The 21521-nt window shown below is 37.8% G+C and overlaps 1 non-coding gene across 1 annotated transcript; it reads left to right on the forward strand.

Moving 5' to 3' along the window:
• Positions 1–244: 244 nt before the first annotated feature.
• On the forward strand, positions 245–350 carry LOC114678502 (U6 spliceosomal RNA). The gene has a single exon (XR_003729946.1). It is a non-coding gene; the product is annotated as a U6 spliceosomal RNA (small nuclear RNA).
• The last annotated feature ends 21171 nt before the right edge of the window (positions 351–21521 follow it).

The raw sequence follows: 21521 nt of genomic DNA on the forward strand, positions 1-21521 counted from the left end.
CAGTTGAAACAATCATTAGATTATTAGGAAATCATTTAATTACCTTGAAGGAGGTATCAAGCCATTGGCATGAGCTGCAGATTTAGCTGTTCTAAGACATAGAAATAAGATTCATCAATCAAGGTTCTTAGCCAGCCTATTCTAATGGTTAATAATAATGCCTATTCCTGATCTCCTCCACACTGCTGCCTATGCAGTTGCCTTGAAAATATTTTCAATAGAAATGAACAATTAAAATGGTGGAGTCTTCACTTCCGCAGCACTTACACTAAAACTGAAACATACAGAGAAGATTAGGATGGTCCCTGGGCAAGGATGACATGTGCATTTGTGAAGTGTTCTATAATTTTAACAAATTGTTTGTGACACAGAGGATAAATGCTTTAGGTGATGGATACTCCATTCATCCTGATGTGATGATTACACATGCTTGTATCAAACTATCCCATATACCCCATAAGTATATATACTATGTATGCATAAAATTAAAAATTAATTAAATGGTGGAGAAGTTTCTAATATCAGATTAGAGACTACTAATCTTTTTCATTGGCCTGATAATTTTATATGATTAGTCATTAACCAGTAGATTAATATAATTACAGATTTATTGTCTCTGCCTTATTTTGCATTGTGGAAAATGTGCAGAGATGACACCAGACTTGTATTTTTCAAATCCCACACTTATCTCATGTAAATATAAATTCAGATGTAACACTTTACAGTTGAAAGGGATCTTCGCAATCAACAAATGATAGATCTGAGATTCAGAGGGGCAAAGCTATTTGTCTCAAGTCATAAAGAGAGATAGTGTGGGACCTGAAGCAAAACTGACGATTTCCTGGTTCCTAGCCCAGTCCATTTGCAGTGCACCTCCAAGGAATTAGAATGTTCAAAACTTGTGTCAAGTAGATATAAAATTATTATATTGTGATTTTCAGGACTCTGTCAATTTCCATAGGATATTTCCATTTTCCAAATAATTTTGGAAGCCTAAGTTAACACCTGCTCCTTTTAAGTAAATGAAAAACATCTTTATTCTTTAATAAATTATCCTTGCTCCCACTATAAGTGCCAAACAAAAGCATACAAGCTGTCAGTATCTCAAAAAAAAAATCATGAAATGGTTTAAAAAGTCTTATTAGGGAAGTGATAAACTGAACTATCGCCAAGGTTTGGCTCTATTTTCTCCTCTTGGATGTAATTGGTTACTTATTTTCAAAGTTGGAATCCTTCACATTCTTGCAGATGCTACACTATACAGAAACACTTTAAAACTGACCCTGAAGCCACCAAGAAGATTAAGCAGTGATTTGAACATTTTTTACTAAGGTTAGTGTATTTGAAATGAAACAAAATAAATGCATTTGGTTAAAACTCTATCTCTTCAGTGAATTGTTTTAATAACAATGCTAGTGCCAGTGAGTTTTGAATGTACTTAGAAGAGTGTACAAATACACACCAAAATTGTGTAATAGCCCTTGGTCACTTGGGGCTAAGTGGATAGTGCCAATGCCAAGCATTCCAGCCTGTATTTTACCCTGAAATCACAAACTCATTTGACAGTTAGAACGTGAGTTCAAGTGTGCCTTGGCAGATAGACAATCTGGCACATGGTTAGCAAGAAATGATACTGGGTAGAATCACTAGATGGAACAGAAGAGTGGTTAGCCTAATTTCTACTTTGACTTCTTGATAAAGAGTAAGTTCTTTCAGGAATTATATTTTAAGAACTGTACTGTTTGGCCCTGACAGTCTCAGGCCAAGTGTTTCAGCTGCAAATTCCAGCTACCATCTGACTCAAACCTGCTCATTTTTAGCCTTTTGCATGCCCAGTCACTATGCATTTTTACATCCTCATTCAATATGACTCTGATTGCATTAGGTGCATGGGGACTGAAGTAATATAAAATCAAAGAAAACAACTTGCAAAGCTAGGGGTTTGGAAATCTTCAAAGCTCCAAACATTTGACTACTCAAATGTCTTTTGTCATTGTTGCTATGTTTTTTCTGTTACCTGCTGATCATATCTACGACACAATATTTGTGGCTTTTAAATCTGAAAAGTAAGGCTTTTTAAAAATGAGTAGAGTTTGATGGAAGGGACATTTTCTTCTCAATTTGGTCACCTTGATTTTGCCACTTGGTTTAACACAAGGAGAATGTACCTCAAATTTGAAGTTGGCTATCTCATTTTGATAAAATAACAATTCTCTGGAGTGACTTCACAAAGCGAGGAAAGGGTAAGTGAGACACATCCCAGGGGCCCACATTCCCACCATAGAATCATGAAATCCTGGCCACAGGAGAGTCCCCTCCCCCACCCCAACAAGCCTCCCAACCCATGAAACTAACACAGGGAGCTTCCAGGAGGCTGTGGGACAGAGCTTCTCCATGGAGGGAGTTCAGGCTGAGTCCCACACCCTTTCTGAGACCTTTCTTAGACCTAATGTGGCCACAGCAGGGCACCATTTTCAAACCTAGCCTTTGGCAGGCTACACTGGGGCACAGCAGTGTGGGAATTGAGGTATTATAGAAACGTGGGCTGTTGCTGCTGAAACTGGGGCATAACCTTGGAGCAGTCATGCAGCTGGGGCTGAGAAGCAAGTGAGATGTAGGTTACAGCTTCTGGTGACGGGAAGCAAGCATTACTGGAACTGAGACTGTGATGCCAGTGCAAGTTTCCACTGGAACTTAGTCGTAAGCTAAGTAAGGTCTCTAGCAGCTGGGGCTGAGGCACAAGCTATGAACATGTTATCACCACCAGGGCTGGGGGGCAAGCCCCACTGGCACTACAGCATGAGAGGGATATGCATTCCCCACTTGCCAGCCTGGGCTGTGGCCATCGAGGCCAGCCCCACTCACCCCAGTGGCAGGGCCTCAACACAGCTGCTATTGCCCCTCACTTGAGCACTCTGTTTGTGACCTGAGTATTACCCTATCCCTGCCCACCATGGCTGGTACCTGATCTCACCACTGGGGTGGTAGGAGGGGGATCTGAGCATAAGCCTGCAAAGCCTAGCTTTATTCTCCTCTTAGGTAGAGCACATAGCCTGGGGATTGCCGAACCCAATCCTGGGGATTGCCGAACCCAATCCACCATGTTGGGCACTTGAGCACTCCTCCCAGGGGCCTGAGGCTGAGCCTAAACTCCCAGCTATTACCATCTCAGCTGACAACTACCTACAAGCACCACCCATGGGCCTGGAGACTTTCCCACCCAGCTAATTGCAGCCACTGCCAACATCACTGTACATCACTTGGAACCCAGAGAATTATCCTGCCACTGCTACTGTCATTGCCCATACCACACTGGCTTCCTAAGGCCAGGGAACTCACCCACCCACTTGGTCCATGGCTGCTATAATTGGCACCTGAGCAAGCCATCTGGAGATCCAAGAATCTGCCCACTGGCAGCTACTAACCATGTGACCAGTGGAAACTCCCATGAGGCACAAGGACAGGCATGCTTAGTCCACTGTTACCACCACTGGGGACTGAAGACTGGCCCACCTGGCATTTCTGTCCTCAGCACAACCTCACCATAGTCTCTGCTAGTAACTGCACCCTAACCCACTAAGGAAATCACAGATACCACTGATGCTGTTTATGCCCCCCAAAATCCTACAGAGATTACACTCTATACTACTGCACATACCCAGAATCAAAGTGAAAGTGCCCTGGCCAACAAATATCATATCCATATCTTCAGAAAAAGGACTTCCTCTATGAACATAAATTCAAAAATAGGAACAAGTGACTATTACAGCAGATGCACAAACATCAATGTAAGGACACAGGAAACATAAAAAAGCAAGAAAATATGACACCTCTAAAGGAACACAATAATTCTCCAGCAATAGATCTTAACCAGAAAGAAATTCTTGAAATCCAAGATAAATAATTCAAAATATTGACATAAAATAAGCTCAGTGAGATACAAAATAATTCAGAAAAAATACATGTAAATCAAGAAAAAATTCAGAACATGAATGAGAAATTTAGCAAAGACAGATATTTTTTAAAAAAGAATCAAATGGAAATTCTGGAACTAAAGAATTCATTAAAAAACAAAACACATGAAAACTTCAATGATAGACCAGATTAAGCAGAAGAAAGGAACTCAGAACTTGAAGACAGGATTTTTTGAAATCACCTATCTAGAAAAAAATAAAGAAAAAAGACAAAAGAATGAGCAAAACTTTCATGACATTTAGGATAACATAAGCAAAAGAATATTTGAATTATTGGTGTCCATGAGAGCAAAGAGAAAATGAAAGTATTATAAAAGTTATTTAGTAAATTAATAGATGAAAACTTGCCAAGTCAAACAAGACATTTAGACATTTGGATATAGGAAATTCAGAGATTCCCCAGGCAAGTAAAATGCAAAAAGGACTTCTCCATGCCACATCATGATTCGATTTTCTAAAGTCAAAGATAAAACAGCAAGTGAAAAACATCTAGTAATTTATAAAGGAAACTACGTCAGGCAGCAGTGGATTTCTCAGTAGAAACTTTATAGACCAGAAGAGGATGGGATGATACATTCAGTGCTGAAAGGAAAAAAAAAAAAAAAAAAAACCTGATAGTTACAAATACTATATCCAGCAAAATTATCCTTCCTAAATGAAGAAAAGTAATATTCTTTTCCAGAGAAGCAAATGCTGAGAGAATTGATTATCACTATACTGGTCCAATAAGAAATGCTCAAGGAATCCTAAAACTGGAAGTGAAAGGGTGACATTTACCATCACAAAAACACATGAAAGTATGAACTTCACTGGTAAAGCAATCACAGAGAGCAGAAAAAAAAGGTACTCAAATGGTTCTACTACAGAAGTCCACCAAACCACAACAATAAGCAATAAAAGAAAAAAAAGGAACAAAGAATGTACAAAATAACCAGAAAACAAGGACAATATGACAGGAACAGAGTCTCACATACCAATAACCTTAAATACAAATGGATTAAATTTTCTACTTAAAAGATAGATGAAGGAATTCTAAAAATTATCCAAGTATATACTCCTTATAAGAAATTCACCTTACCAGTAAAGACACATGTAGACTGAAAGTAAAGTGATAGAACAAGATATTCTATACAAATGGAAACCAAAAGCAAGCAGCAGGAGCTACACTTATGTCAGATAAAATAGAATTTAAATCAAAACTAGTAAAAAAAAGGAAAAAGAAGGTCACTATATAATGATAAAGGGATCAATCCAGCAGGAGTGCATAACAATTTCAAATATATATGCACCCAACACAGGAGTACCCAGATTTACAAAACAAATATTACTAGATGTAACGAGAGATAAATTGCAATACGATAATAGTGAGGAACTTCCACATCCCTTTCTCAGAGTCAGACATTATCTAAACAGAAAACAAAGAAAAAAATGGATTTAAACTGGACTCTACACTGAATGAACTGAACAGACATTTACAGAACATTCTATCCAACAACTGCAGAAGATATATTCTTTTCATCAGCACAGGGACATTCTCCAGATTAGACCATAGGTTAGGTCAAAAAACAAGTCTCAAAACAATTTTTTAATTGGAATAATATTAAATACACAGTGAAATAAAACTAAAAACTAACACCAAGAGAAACTTGGGAACTATACATGGAAATTAAGTAACATGTTCCTGAATGACCATTGAGTCAAGGAAGAAATTAAGATAGAAATCAAAAATTCTTAAAACAAATGAAAATGGAAACATAACATACCAAAACCTGTGGGATACAGTAAAAGTTCAGAGGGAAGTTTATAGCAGTAAATGCATACATCAAAAAATAGAAAGATTACAAATTAATGATCTAACAATGCACCTCATGGAACTAGAAAAACAAGAACCAAACTCCAAATTAGCAGAATAAAATAAACAAAGATAACAACAGAATTAAATGAAATAGAGACTTAAAAAAATACAAAGGATCAATGATGAGAAGTTTTTCTTTGGAAAACTAAACAAGATTGATCAAACACTAGCTAGTCTAAGAAGAAAGAAAACTCAAACAAAATCAAAAATAAAAAAGAAGATATTACAACTATATGCCATGAACAACTATTTGCTGACAAACTGGAAACCTAGAGGAAATTGATAAATTCCTGAAGACACAAAACCTACCAATATTGAATCAGGAAGAAATAGAAAACCTGTACAGACCAATAATGAGCAACAAGATTGAATCAGTAGTAAGTCTCCCCACAAAAAAAAAGCCCAGGACCAGATGAACAGATGAATTCACAGCCAATTCTATCAAATGTACAAAGAAGAACTAACACCAGTCATTCTGAAACTATTCCAAAAAATTGAAGTGGAAAGAATTCTCCCTAACTCATTCTACAAGGCCAGCATCAACCTGATACCAAAGCCTGACAAGGACACCCACACACTCACACATACACCCTACAGGCCAATATCCCTGATGAACACAGATGTAAAAATCCTTACCAAAATGCTAGAAAACTGAATCTAGCAGCACATCAAAAAGTTAATTTACTGCAATCAAGTGAGTTTCATCCCAGGGATGCAAGGATGGATCAACACATGCAAATCAATAAATGTGATTCACCACATCAACAAATGAAGAACAAAAACTATATGATCACCTCAATAGATGCACAGCGTTTAGAAAATTCAACATTTCTTCATGACAAAAACTCTCAACAAACTAGGCATAGAAGGATCATACCTCAAAATAATAAATAGGCTTACATGACAAACCCACATCTAACATCATACTGAATGGGGAACAGTTGAAGGCTTTTTCTGTAAGAACCAGAACAAAACAAGAACGCCCACTTTCACCACTCCTATTCCACATAGTACGGAAAGTTCCGGCTAGAGGAATCAGATAAGAGAAAGAAATAACAGGCATCCAAATTGGAAAAGAAGAAGTCAAACTGTCCCTTTTTGTTTGATATGATTTTGTATCTCAAAAAAACTAGCAGCTCCACCCAAAACTCTTAGATTTGATAAATGTGTTCAGTAAAGTTGCAGGATACAAAATCAGTGTGTACAAATCAGTAGAGATTCTATATACCAATAATGGTCTAGCCAAGAAAGAAATATCTTAAAAAATTAAAGACCTAGAAATAAATCTAACCAAGGAGGTGAAAGAGCCTGTGCTCATCAGAAGAATTAATTTTGTTAAATATCATTAATGGCCATATTGCCCAAAGGAATCTACAGATTCAATACAATCCCTACCAAAATACCAATGACATTCTTTACAAGATAAGAAAAACAATCCTAAAATTCATATGGAACCAAAAATAGCCTTAATAGCAAAAAGAAACAAACTGTAGGCATCACATAACCTGACTTCAAAATATAGTACAAGGTTATAGTAACCAAAATTGCATGGTATTGGTATAAAAATAGACACAGACCAATTGCACAGAATAGAGAACCGAGAAGTAAAGCAACTTATTTACAACCAACTCATCTTCAACAAAACTGATGGGAACTTATAGTGGGGAAAGGACACCCTTTTTAATAAATAATGCTGGCAAAATTTGATAGTTGCATGCAGAAGAATGAAACTGGACCACTATGACTCACTATATACAAAAGTTAACTCAAGAGATATTAAAGACTTAAACATTAGACCTCAAACTATAAAAATACTTGAAGAAAACCCAGGGAAAACTCTCCTGGACATTGAACTAGGCAGAGTTTATAACTAGGACCTCAAAAGCACAGGCAACAACAACAACAAAAATAAACAAATGGGACTTAATTGAACCAAAAAGCTCCTGCACAGCCAAAGAAATAATTGATAGAGTGAAAAGGCAACCTGTTGAAAGGGAGAAAATATTTGCAAACTATTCATCTGACAGGCGACCAATATTCAGAATATACAAGGAACTCAAACTACTGTACAGGAAAAATAGCAAATAATCCCATTAAAAGTAGACAAAGATATGAATAGACATTTTGCAAAAGAAGACATACACATGGCCAACAGGTATATGAAGAAATATTCAGTGTCACTAATTACCACAAAAATGCAAATCAAAACCACAAGAGAGATAATCATATTCCAGTCAGAATAGCTGTTTTAAAAAATATATAAAATATACAAATACATAAAAAATTACAAAAAATAATGAATGTTGGTAAGGATGCAGAGAAAGGGGATCTCTTATACACTGTTGGTGGGAATGTTAACTAGTATAGCCACTAGGGAAAACAGTGGGAAAGTTCCTCAAAATCTAAAAATAGAATTGCCACTTAATCCAGTAATCTCACTGCTGGACATCTACCTCCCAAAAAAAAACTTTTGGGGGGATAAATTTTTTTATCCAAAGGGATACCCTGCACTTCCATGTTTATTGCAGCACTATTCACAATAGCAAAAACATGGAATCAACCTAAGTGTTCAACAATAGATGAACAGATTTTTTAAATGTGGCATATAGATATAGATATAGATATATGCACAATGGAATACTATTCAGCCATAAAAAGAATGAAGTCATGTAATTGGCAGCAACATGGATAGAACTGGAGGTTATTATCTTAAGTGAAATAAGTCTGGCCCAAAAAAGACAAATACCACATGTGCCCACTTATATGTGGGAGCTAAAAAACTTGGTCACACAAAGATAGATAGAGGAAAGATAGATAACAAAAACTATGAAAAGTGAGTGAGGGAGGAGAAGGGAGGATGAAAGCAAAGGTGTTAAAAGGTACAAATATACAGTTTGGTGGGAGGGATAAATTTAATGTCTGATAGCACAGTAGGGTGACTATAGTTAACAAAAATGCATTGTACTCAGGTGACAAACATCCTTAATACCCTGGCTTGATCACTATGCATTTCATATATGTAACGATATTTCATATGTATCCCATACATTTGTACAAATCAATAAATAAATAATTCTCCTTGCTTTTTTTTGTGATTTGTCAGTGTTGGCGTACTTTTTCTCAAAGGGCTAGGTAGTAAATAATTTAAGCTTTGCAGGTCATGTCATTTCTGTCATAACCACTCAGCTCTGTTGCTGAAGTGCAGAAATAGCCACTGACAATAGGTAGACAAATGAGCACAGCTGTCCAGTATGACTTTATTTACAAAATCATGTGGTGAGCTGGATTTGGTCTTCACACTGTGATTAGGCAAACTCTAGGTTATAGTAAATTATATGATTTGAAAATAAAATGCTCAAAAAAATCCTAAGCTTTAAAAGTCATTTTGCTGGACTTTCAGAAGGATTCCATAGAATTAGTTTTGCAAAAACAGCTATTTGTAAGTTTATTTCAATATATGGTATATATGGAGATATATTAAGGTGATTTGGTGTGCACCAAAAGAAAAAAAATCTACCATTATTCTTTTCATTTAACAAATTATAGGGGAGTCTAAGAATAACTCTTGCAGATATTACAAAATAAATGGAACTGATTTGTCAATGCCAAAAGCCAGAAGTGATCAATTTAGATCACGACAGTATGGAAGTCTACTAAATGTAATGAATTATCCAGCTCATTAATTTAGGATTTGGCTAGTGTTGTGAGAACTTCTCCAGTTATTGATACTCTCATTTGCATTTTGGTGAATATAAAGATAACTTTTCATTAGAACTGACCTCTGAGATCTTGAAAAAAGCATTCCCAGGCAAGATGGATGAATAGTAACAGCTCCAGTCTGCAACTCACAGCGAGACCAACTCAGAAAGCAGGTTCAACTGAGGTACCTGGTTCATCTCATTGGGACTGATTAGACAGTGGGTGCACCCCACGGAGGGCTAGCAGAAGCAGAGTAGGTCCTTTTCTCACCCAGGAAGCACAAGGGGCCAAGGAACTCCCTCCTCTAGCTAAGGGAAGCCGTGAGGGACTGTGCCATGAGGGACAGTGCTATCTGGCCCAGATATTATGCTTTTCCCATGCTGTTCACAACCCACAGACCAGGAGATTCCCTCATGTGCCTACACCACCAGGGCCCTGGGATTTAAGCCCTGGGATCTAAAACTGAGAGGCTGTTTGGGCATACACCAAGCTAGCTGCAGGAGGTTTTTTTTAATACCCCAGTGGCACCTGGAATGCCAGCGAGAGAGAACCATTCACTCTTCTGGAAAGAGGGCTAAAGCCAGGGAATCAAGTAGTCTTGTTCCATGGTCCCACCCCCACAGAGCCAAGCAAGCTAAGATCCACTGGCTTGAATTCTCACTACCAGCACAGAAGTCTGAAGTTGACCTGAGATGCTCAAGGTTGGTAGGGGGAGGGACGTCTGCCATTACTGAGGCTTGAGTAGGTGGTTTTCCCTTCACAGTGTTAAGAAAGCCACCAGGAAGTCAGACTAGGTGGAACCCACCACAGTGCCACAAAGCCACTGTAGCCAGACTGCCTCTCTAGATTCCTCCTTTCTGGGCAGGGCATCTCTGAAAAAAGGCAGCAGCCCCAGTCAGGGCTTACAGATAAAACTACCATCTCCCTAGGACAGAGCACCTGAGGGAAGGGGCAGCAGTGGGCACAAATTAAGCAGACTGAAACATTCCTAACTGCCGGCTCTGAAGAGAGCAGCAGATCTCCCAGCACAGTGCTCAAGCTCTGCTAAGGCACAGACTGCCTCCTCAAGTTGGTCCCTGACCCCTGGGCCTCCTGATGGGGAGACACCTCCCAGCAAGACATTCTTTATGCTAATCTCCTCTCATAGAGGAGAGCCCTGGCTGACATCTGGCAGGTGTCCCTCTGGGACGAAGCTTCCAGAAGAAGGAACAGGCAGCAATCTTTGCTGTTCTGCAGCCTCTGCTAGTAATACCCAGGCAAACAGGGTCTGGAGTGGACCCCCAGCAAACTCCAACAAACCTGCAGAAGAGGAGCCTGACTGTTAGAAGGAAAATTAACAAACAGAAATCAATAGCATCAACATCCACGAAAAGGATAACCATGCAATAACTTCATTTGAAGGTCACCAACAGCAAAGACCAAAGGTAGATAAATCCACAAATATGAGGGAAAACAAGTGCAAAAAGGCTGAAAATTCCAAAAACCAGAATGCCTCTTCTCCTCCGAAGGATCCCAACTCCTTGCCAAAACTGGATGGAGAATGAGTTTGATGAATTGACAGAAATAGGCTTCAGAAGGTGGTAATAACAAAATCCTCTGAGCTAAAGGAGCATGTTCTAACTCAGGGCAAGGAAGCTAAAAACCTTAATAAAAGGTGAGAGGAATTGCTAACTAGAATAACCAGTTTAGACAAAAACATAAATGACCTGATGGAGCTGAAAAACACAGCTCAGGAACTTCATGAAGCATACACAAGTATCAATAGCTGAAACGATCAAGTGGGAAAAAAGGATATGAGAGATTGAAGATCAACTTAATGAAATAAAGCATGAAGACAAGATTAAGGGGAAAAAGCAAAAAGGAATGAACAAAGCCTCCAAGAAATATGGGACTATGTGAAAAGACCAAACCTACATTTGATTGGTTTACCAGAGAGTGATGGGGAGAATGGAACCAAGTTGGAAAACACTCTTCAGTGTATTATACAAGATAACTTCCCCAACATAGCAAGGCAGGCCAACATTTAAATTCAGGAAATACAGAGAACACCACAAAGATACTCCTCAAGAAGAGCAGCCCCAAGACACATAATCATCAGATTCACCAAGGTTGAAATGAAGGAAAAAATGTTAAGGGCAGCCAGAGAGAAAGGCTGAGTTACTCACAAAGGGAAGTCATTCAGACTAACAGCAGATCTCTCTGCAGAAACCCTACAAGCCAGGAGAGAGTGGGAGCCAATATCCAAGATGCTTAAAGAACAGAATTTTGAACCAGCAATATCCTATCCAGACAAACTAAGCTTCATAAGTAAAAGAGAAAAAAAAATTCTTTACAGACAATCAAAGGGTGAGAGATTTGGTCACCATCAGATCTGCTGTACAAGAGCTCCTGAAGGAAGCATAAAATATGGAAAGGAAAACCAGTACCAGTCACTGCCAAAACAAACCAAAATGTAAAGACTATCAACACTATGAAGAAACTGCATCAACTAATGGGCAAAATAACCAGCTAACATAATGACAGGATCAAATTCACACACAACAATATTAATCTTAAATGTAAATGGACTAAATACCCCAATTAAAAGGCACAGATAGGCAAATTGGATTAAAAAAGTCAAGACCCGTCAGTGTGCTGTATTCAGGAGACCCATCTCATGTGCAAAGACACACATAGGCTCAAAATAAAGGGATGGAGGAAGATCTACCAAGCAAATGGAAAACAGAAAAAAGGCAGGGGTTGCAATACTAGTCTCTGATAAAACAGACTTTAAACCAACAAAGATCAAAAGAGACAAAGAAAGGCATTACATAACGGTAAAGGTATCAATGCGACAAGAAGAGCTAATGATCCTAAATATACATGCACCCAATACAGGAGCACCCAGATTCATAAAGCAAGTTCTTAGAGAACTACAAAGAGACTTAGACTCCCACACAATAATAATGGGAGACTTTAACACCCCACTGACAACATTAGACAGATCAAGGGGACAGAAAAATAACAAGGATATTCAGGAATTGAACTCGGCTCTGGACCAAGTAGACCTAATAGACATCTACAGAACTCTCCACACCAAACCAACAGAATATACATTCTTCTCAGCACCACATCACATTTATTCTAAAATTGCCCACATAATTGGAAGTAAAACACTCCTCAGCAAATGCAAAAGAATGGAAATCATAACAGTCTCTCAGACCACAGTACAATCAAATCAGAACTCAGCCTTAAGAAACTCACTCAAGGCTGGGCACAGTGGCTCATGCCTGTAATCCCAGCACTTTGGGAGGCTGAGGTGGGCGGATCACGAGGCTGGGAGATAGAGACCATCCTGACTAACATGATGAAACCCCATCTCTACTAAAAATACAAAAAATTAGCCGGGCATGGTGGCGGGTGCCTGTAGTCCCAGCTACTCGCTTTGCCAAGACAATCCTAAATCAAAAGAACAAAGCTGGGTGCATCACACTACCTGACTTCAAACTATACTACAAGGCTACAGTAACCAAAACAGCATGATACTGCTACTAAAACAGAGATATAGACCAATGCAACAGAACAGAGCCCTTGGAAATAATACCACACATCTACAACCATCAGATCTCTGACACACCTGACAAAAACCAGAAATGGGAAAGGATTCTCTATTTAATAAATGGTGCTGGGAAAACTGGCTAGCCAAATGTAGAAAGCTGAAACTGGATCCCTTCCTTACACCTTATACAAAAATTAATTCAACATGGATTAAAGACTTAAATGGTAGACCTAAAGCCATAAAAACCCTAGAAGAAAATGTAGGCAATACCATTCAGGACATGGGCATGGGCAAGGACTTCATGACTAAAACACCAAAAGCAATGGCAACAAATGCCAAAATTGACAAATGGGATCTAATTAAACTAAAGAGCTTCTGCACAGCAAAAAGAAACTACCATCAGAGTGAACAGGCAACCTACAGAATGGGAGATAATTTTTACAATGTACCCATCTGACAAAGAGCTAATATCCAGAATCTACAAAGAACTTAAACAAATTTACAAGAAAAAAATCAAATGACCCCATCAAAAAGTGGGCAAAGGATATGAACAGATGCTTCTCAAAAGAAGACATCTATGCAACCAATAGACACATGAAAAAATGCTCATCATCACTGGCCATCAGAGAAATGCAAATCAATACCACAATGAGATACCATCTCACACCAGTTAGAATGGCGATCATTAAAAAGTCAAGAAACAACAGGTGCTGGAGAGGATGTGTAGAAATAGAAACACTTTTACACTGTTGGTGGGACTGTAAACTAGTTCAACCATTATGGAAGACAGTGTGGCAATTCCTCAAGGATCTAGAACTAGAAATACCATTGACCCAGTCATCCCATTACTGGGTATATACCCAAAGGGTTATAATCATGCTGCTATAAAGACACATGCACACATGTGTTTATTGCAGCACTATTCACAACAGCAAAGATTTGGAACCAAGCAAAATGCCCATAAATGATAGACTTCATTAAGAAAATGTGGTACATATACACCATGGAATACTATGCAGCCATAAAAAAGGATGAGTTCATGTCCTTTGTAAGGACATGGATGAAGCTGGAAATCATCATTCTCAGCAAAGTATCACAAGGACAGAAAACCAAACACTGGATGTTCTCACTCATAGGTGGGAGTTGAACAATGAGAACACTTGGACACAGAATGGGGAACATCACACACTGGGGCCTGTCATAGGGTAGGGGGAGAAGGGAGGGATAGCATTAGGAGATATACCTAATGTAAATGATGAGTTAATGGGTACAGCACACCAACATGGCACATGTATACATATGTAACAAACTGCACGTTGTGCACATGTACCCTAGAACTTACAGTATAAAAAAAAAATTTATTCTGCCCATTGCAATATATCCAATCAAATCCAACACATTTCCCCTCTTTTAATTTAAAACTTTATCTCCTTGTGTATTTTAGGTATTAACTCCTTATCAGATGTATGCTTTGAAAATGTATTCTCCCATTCTGTAGGGTCTCTTCACTGCTGATTTTTTTTATTTTATTTTGTTGTGCAGCAGTTTTGTAGTTGGGTGTAATCCCATTTGTCTATTTTTGTTTTTGCTGCCTGTGCTTTTGGGGTCTTATGCAAAACAAATCTTTGTTCATACCAATGCCATGGAGCTTTCCCCTTATGTTCTTTAAAATGGCATTACAGTTTCAGATCTTACACAGTGTATTTGAGTGGATTTTTGTATATGATGTGATAAGAGATTCTAACTTCATTTTTCTACATGTGGATATTCAGTTTTCTCAATATTCATTATTGAAGAGACTATCCTTTCCACATTGTGTGTTCTTGGCATTGTAGCATCCATAATATATGAGGAACTCAAACAACCCAATAATAAAAAGACAAATAATCTGATTTGAAAATGGGTTAAGGACCTGAATAAACATTATCAACAGATACATAAATGGCCAAAAAGTATTTGAAAACAATGCTCGACATCCCTAATCATCAGGGAAAGGCAAATTAAAGCCGCAGTAAGATATCTCATACCTGTTAGCATGGCAACTCTCTAAAAAGATGAATGCTAACACTTGTTGGTGAGGATGTGGAGAAAAGGGAATCTTTGTACATTACTGGTGGGAAAGTGAATTAGTACATCCTGGAAAACAGTGTGAAGGTTCCTCAAAAAATTAAAAATAGAACTACCATATGACATAGCAATTCCACTGCTGGATATATACCTGAAGGAAATGAAATTGGCATGTTGAAGAGATATCTGCATTCCCATGTTCATCTCATTACAACATAACCATGAGATAGGGAATTAACTAGTTTTGTCAACAGATGAATGAACAAAGAGAAAGTGCTGTCATTTACAACAACATTGATTAACCTGGAGAACATTATAGAAAGATAAACACTATATGATCTCACTTATATGTGGAGTGTAAAAAATTTCCAAGTCACATAAATGGAGAGTAAAATAGTAATTATCAGTGTCTGGAGGATGGGGGATTGGAAAGATATTAGTCAAAAGACCCAAAATTTGAGTTACATAGGGGAAATAAGTTTAAGGGATCTATTGCATATTATAGGGACTACAGTTAAAAATAGGCTATATATTGGAAAATTGCTGATAGTAGATATTAAGTGTTCTCACCACACACAAAAATGCTAAGTATGTGAGGAATAGATATGTTAATTAGCTTGATTTAGCCATTCCACAATATAAACATATATCAAAACATTATCTTGTTTCCGTAAATACATACATTTTTTTCTGTCAATTTAAGTAAATGAATATTTTTAAATTAAAATATTTTTTAAAACTTTATCTCCTAGAAATAATCAAATTCAAACATCTGTATCATAAGTCAGCAACCTTTTTCGCAGCTCCCTTTGCCTTCTCATTAGTGACCAATTCTTTCATAGCGCTCATGTATAAGAGAGAGGGGATAGGGCATTAGATTTTAAAACAAAGATGTGGGGATGGATCTGTTCACTCCTCATTTAAATACGCAGCTGCTCCAAGGCTGAAGGAACTCAAACTTTGCTCTTTCAGAGGAAGCTGACACTGACACTTTTATGTGGCACACGAGAGGATCTGCACCCTTCTTAAAGCCTCCTGCTGTTGGTTTACAGAGACCCCATTGTGTCTACCAACCCTATACTGGACCCCAGAGCAGCAGTTCACTCCACAGCGTCTGGGAGGAGTTGTCATTCAGAAAACTCAAGAAAAGAGGTGAGTTTCTTCCCTGGATTTGACAAAAAGAAGGGAGAAGGGCAAGAGTGGGGGAAAACAGAAAGAGTGTGACTTTGAATTTGGCAACCAAAGAACGTAATCTACTTTTGTTCTCAGCTGTGAGAAATCTCCTTTTGACACTTCCAACTTAGCCTCGGATAAGGTGCTGATAATCATCAGCTGTGTAAAGAGCAGAGGAGCCGGGCGCGGTGGCTCAAGCCTGTAATCCCAGCACTTTGGGAGGCTGAGACGGGCGGATCACAAGGTCAGGTGATCGAGACCATCCTGGCTAACACGGTGAAACCCCGTCTCTACTAAAAAATACAAAAAACTAGCCGGGTGAGGTGGCGGGCGCCTGTGGTCCCAGCTACTCGGGAGGCTGAGGCAGGAGAATGGCCTAAACCCGGGAGGCGGAGCCTGTAGTGAGCTGAGATCCGGCCACTGCACTCCAGCCTGGGCGACAGAGCCAGACTCAGTCTCAAAAAAAAAAAAAAAAAAAAAAGAGCAGAGGAAACGACATCTCTACATCACATTTCATATCACCAAGTACATATAACAGTGGTGAGGAAATTATATCTTTTTCAGAACCTTGTAATTCTGCCACATGAAATCAATTTTAAAACTTTGTTTAGTGTCTACTATACATGAAGCATTATATAAAATTTTACAAATATTATTTCATTTAAAATTTAAGGCAGTTACCTAAGACGATATTTTATTCCCATTTTACACATGAAACAGAGGATCAAAGAAAAATAATTGTAGCTTATTCAAAGTCATGTAGGTAGTAAGCACTGGGTATGAATTACATATTCTCTGTCTCTGCCCGTTCTCTCTCTATATCTCCCTCTCTAGCTCTCTGTTCCTTCCTCCCATTCTTGCTCTTCTCATACCTCCAAAGTTTCTGAGTTGTGTCATTTTTGTCCTAATGTACATACCACATTCTACTGCAGCGTTAGTAGAATAGTGTCTCCATGAAATTATAACAAACTCAGACGAGGCTACTATTTGACCAAGTAAGACTTCAAATCAAGGACATAGGCAGAAGGCCAGCAGGCAGAATGTAGTCTGAAGACCTGCCTTGTTTTAGCAACATGATGCTTCATTTGATTTTTCAATGGTTTTAGGTAGGTTGTCCACTTGCCAGTTTTTATATTCTACCACTCCCTTCTGATTCACACTCGTGTTCTCCACAAACCCTCTTCCAACACAGCTTCTGAAAGCATTTGAGCTTGGAACTCCTGCTTACAATCAGTCACGCAACTACCAGTCCTTTAGTTTGTCTGATTTAAAATCATTTTCTATTCCTACTGAGAAAACAAGCTTTCAGTTGGAAGAGAATATGGTAAGTCTAAGAAAGAAATACACATGGAAGCATCTCAAATAAATGTTTGGGTAGGGAGAATTTAGACTTAAAACCAAAAACCAACATAGCTTCTTAAATAAGAACAACTGAGTAAACATGGACGCTACACCAACTGTTAAAGGTTACACCTGTATCCAAGTCACAAACATCAAAGGCAAACAACACAACTAAAATTATTAATTTGATCTTACCTTTGCTTGGTGTAAGATGTGGGGTGTCCTAATATGTAGATCTATCTCTGCATGACAGTTCAGATTCATGTGCAAGAATAATTCAAATCTTCCAGCAGGTTAAACCAGATGTAAGAAACATTCTCTGTCTAGATTTGAAGTGCAACAGCCCTGCTTCCAGTGATGTCTGGTTTAACCTCTGACCGATAGACAGAGAGGACTCTTCAGATGTTGAGTATCTCTCAACATGCAGTAGCTAGACTATCTGCAGCAAGATCATTTGCTAAAATACAGATTCCTAGGTTCCCCAGGCCATCTCAGTTGGAGTCTCAAAGTATGATTCTGGACTATGTTTTTTAACAAATGCTACCATATAATTTTGTGATCACTTAAACTTGGGAAACACTAATTTAGATTTATGCCATAGGTCCTCCTACCTCGTCTCATTTGTTCTTGACTCCCATCCTTCTTGGAACATTAGTTTTTTTTTCCAGATTCCTCTTATTTAGCTGAATCTCGGGTACATGCTCTTTCTGGCTGGTTCTATCTTATTGCTGCCCAATCTTTAGCATAACAACATGGTTATATTTTACAATTGCTTATACTCTCCATTCTCTGGACTCATATTGAAATACCTAACTGGCCTGTTAAGTTGTCAGGAGTAGTACCTATGAGTGTAGAAGATACAAACTGAGATGCTTTAAATAGCTATTCCTTATAAAATGGTGGAAGAAAACAATTTCCAAACTAAACAAAGGAAAGTCATTTGACAAATAAAATAGATCAGGCACAGACACTAAATAAATAATTTACTCACCTCTGAGAAAACAAAACAACAATTTGATTGGGTTTTGTGCCTGCCAACTTTTAAACCTTTATAAATAGTAATTTATTTTATGGTTTACTCCATCGAATACCTGCAATAAACAAGCAAATATAGCATTACATTTGCCTGGCTTTCCTAACATGGCCATAGAACAAATGAGCTGTTGGGCTGCCATGTATATATCTTTCTAAAATAGATTAAAATATATGTAAATAATTCTGTCTCCTGAGCTTAGGCAGCATGCAAAGATGCTTAAGAATGATCACAATAATGCAAAATTCATGACAACTCATTTGCTATAATAGCAACTCTGAGTCACAACGAAGAATTTAAGGATGCCTATGAGAAACAATTTCCATAGGAGAGTAACCTATGAGTACAAAATGTTTAAAGTAATGAAGTTCTCTGTTAAGTTCAATAGCATAAGGGCAATGCTGTCACTTCCTCCTAGGCAGCCAATTGTAATGCAGGCCTCTCCGGAGATCTGAAATACACCGAGTTTGCTAAACACGGCATTTTGTGAAAGTCTCAAAATTGTGGAGAATCCCCAGTGGCAGTGAAAAGGTTGCTTATTTTCCCAAAGTCACATCCCATTAGAACACACACCATTCCACATCAATTGAACAAATACTGACTCTGCAAACAAAACAAATAATGATAAAGAATGACAGTATGTAGAGAAGCAAAATATCTAATTTAAAGAATAGGATTCAACCCTTTTAGAAGGTAACTTGAAAAGAGCATTCAAAATTTTGGATGCATATGTCTTTTGATCTCATAATTCTGTTTGAAATGTACTAGCACTAAGGAATAACAGATCAATTAAAGATGCATATACAAAGCCATTCATTTCAACATGATTTGCAATAAAAACACCTTGAAACATTTTAAATTTCCATCAACACAAAATAGTTTAAATAAAGTATAGTATATATTCTGTTGTGTGGCCTTAAAAAACAACATTATATGTATTGATTGGAAAGATATCCATCAAATAAGAAAAAGTTCATTACAAAATATTACCATATTATGTTTATACTTGTGTATAAAAGAATTATAGACATATGTATATAATGCTTACACATGAATGGCTTAAAAGAGTTACCCATGATTATCTCTGGAGTTGCAAATTAGGGACCTGAAAGACTTGGGAGCTTTTACTCACTATTTCACATCTTCTGTACTATTTTAGTGTTTTTTTGTTTCGTTTTGTTTTGTTTTTTACTATTAGCCTATATCAATTTGAAATACAATTAAAGGTCAAAAATGTTTATATCACACAGTGTGGGTAATGGTATACAAATCCTCATACATTTTTAGGGAAAGTGTTTATTGCTAGCAGCTCCATGCAAGAAAATTTGGTAGTAGCTTTCAAAATTAAATTTCAGCCCTTCCACATGGCTGGACATGGTGGCTCATGCTTGTGATCCCAACAGTTTAGGTGGCCAAGGTGGGAGGATCACTTGAGACTAGGAGTTGGAGACCAGCCTGGGCAACATGGCAAGACTTCATATCTGCAAAAAATAAAAAAAAATTAGCCAGGTGTGATGGCGCACGCCTGTAGTCCCAGTTACTTGGAAGGCTGAGCCCAGGAGGTCAAGGCTGCAGTGAGCTATGTTCATGCCACTGCATTCCAAACTGGGCAACAGAGCGAGACCCTGTCTTGAAAAAATAAAGATAAAAATAATAAAATACATACATTATTTGATCTAGCATTTCCTTCCCTAGAACTTTATCCTACAGCTGTACTGACACATACACAGGATAGTCATTCAGCATTATAAATAAGAGGGAATTATAAATAAATGGGAATCCACACAACTATCCTTCAAGTGTACATAAATCAATGGACTACTATGTAGTTGTTAAAAAGAATCAAAGAGTTCATTTGTGTACTTAAATAAAATAATCAACATGTATTAGATACAAAAAGTAAGCTCAATGGAATGTTACCATTTGTATTAATAGAAAAAAATATAAATGCCCATATCTTTGTAAATGCATAGAAAACTTTATAAAAGACGTATTAAAAAGACTGGAAATTAGCTTCCTCTGGAGATGACCCAGGAAGAGAATGAAGGAACCTTAATTTTACTGTATATACTTTTGTCCATTCCAAATTGTGTGCCATGGGTTTGTATGATTCAAAAAACTAATTTAAATAAATGTTTGACAAGAAACTTTACATAGCAGCCAGGTTTTTATTCCATCTCAATAATAAGGTTTATACATTCATTCATTCATTCGACAAACATTTATCAAAAACTTATCATGTGCCAAGCACAGTCCTAGGTCCTTAGGATATACTTTGCAGTGAAACAAAATCTCCGTCCTTCTGAAGCTTATGTTGAGGGGGAGGGTGCAGGGCAGAGATTAACAATAACAGACATGTAATAAATAATATATTAGATGGTATATAGCATAGTAGACAGTGGTAAGTATCATGGGAGGAAGAAGAGTAGATTAGAGTCAGGGGTATAGGAAATGCAGGGGTCAAGAGTAAAGGACAAGTTTTCAATAAGGTAGCTGAGGAGGTATCATTGAGAAGGTGAGACTGGAGCAAAGATTTGAAGAAGGTAAATATCTGGTGAGTGTCTAGAGAAAGACTATGTCAGGCAAAACAAACAAACAAACAAACAAAAACAATAAACAAAAAGAAAACGCTCAAGCAAAGCCCTTGATGTAGAAAGGTACCTGGTGCATTCAAGAAGCAGGAAGGCCAGTGGCGCTGGTGTGGAATGATTGGCGAGTAGGAGATGAGATTAGAGAAACACCAGGGATCACTTTGGCTAGGACTTTGTACACCATTTTAAGAACTTCATTTTCACTCAAAGGGAAACAGAACTATTGTAGTGTTTGAGCAGAGGCATGATA

Source organism: Macaca mulatta, chromosome 5 (genome assembly GCF_049350105.2).
Source record: "Macaca mulatta isolate MMU2019108-1 chromosome 5, T2T-MMU8v2.0, whole genome shotgun sequence".
Taxonomy (NCBI): Eukaryota; Metazoa; Chordata; class Mammalia; order Primates; family Cercopithecidae; genus Macaca; species Macaca mulatta.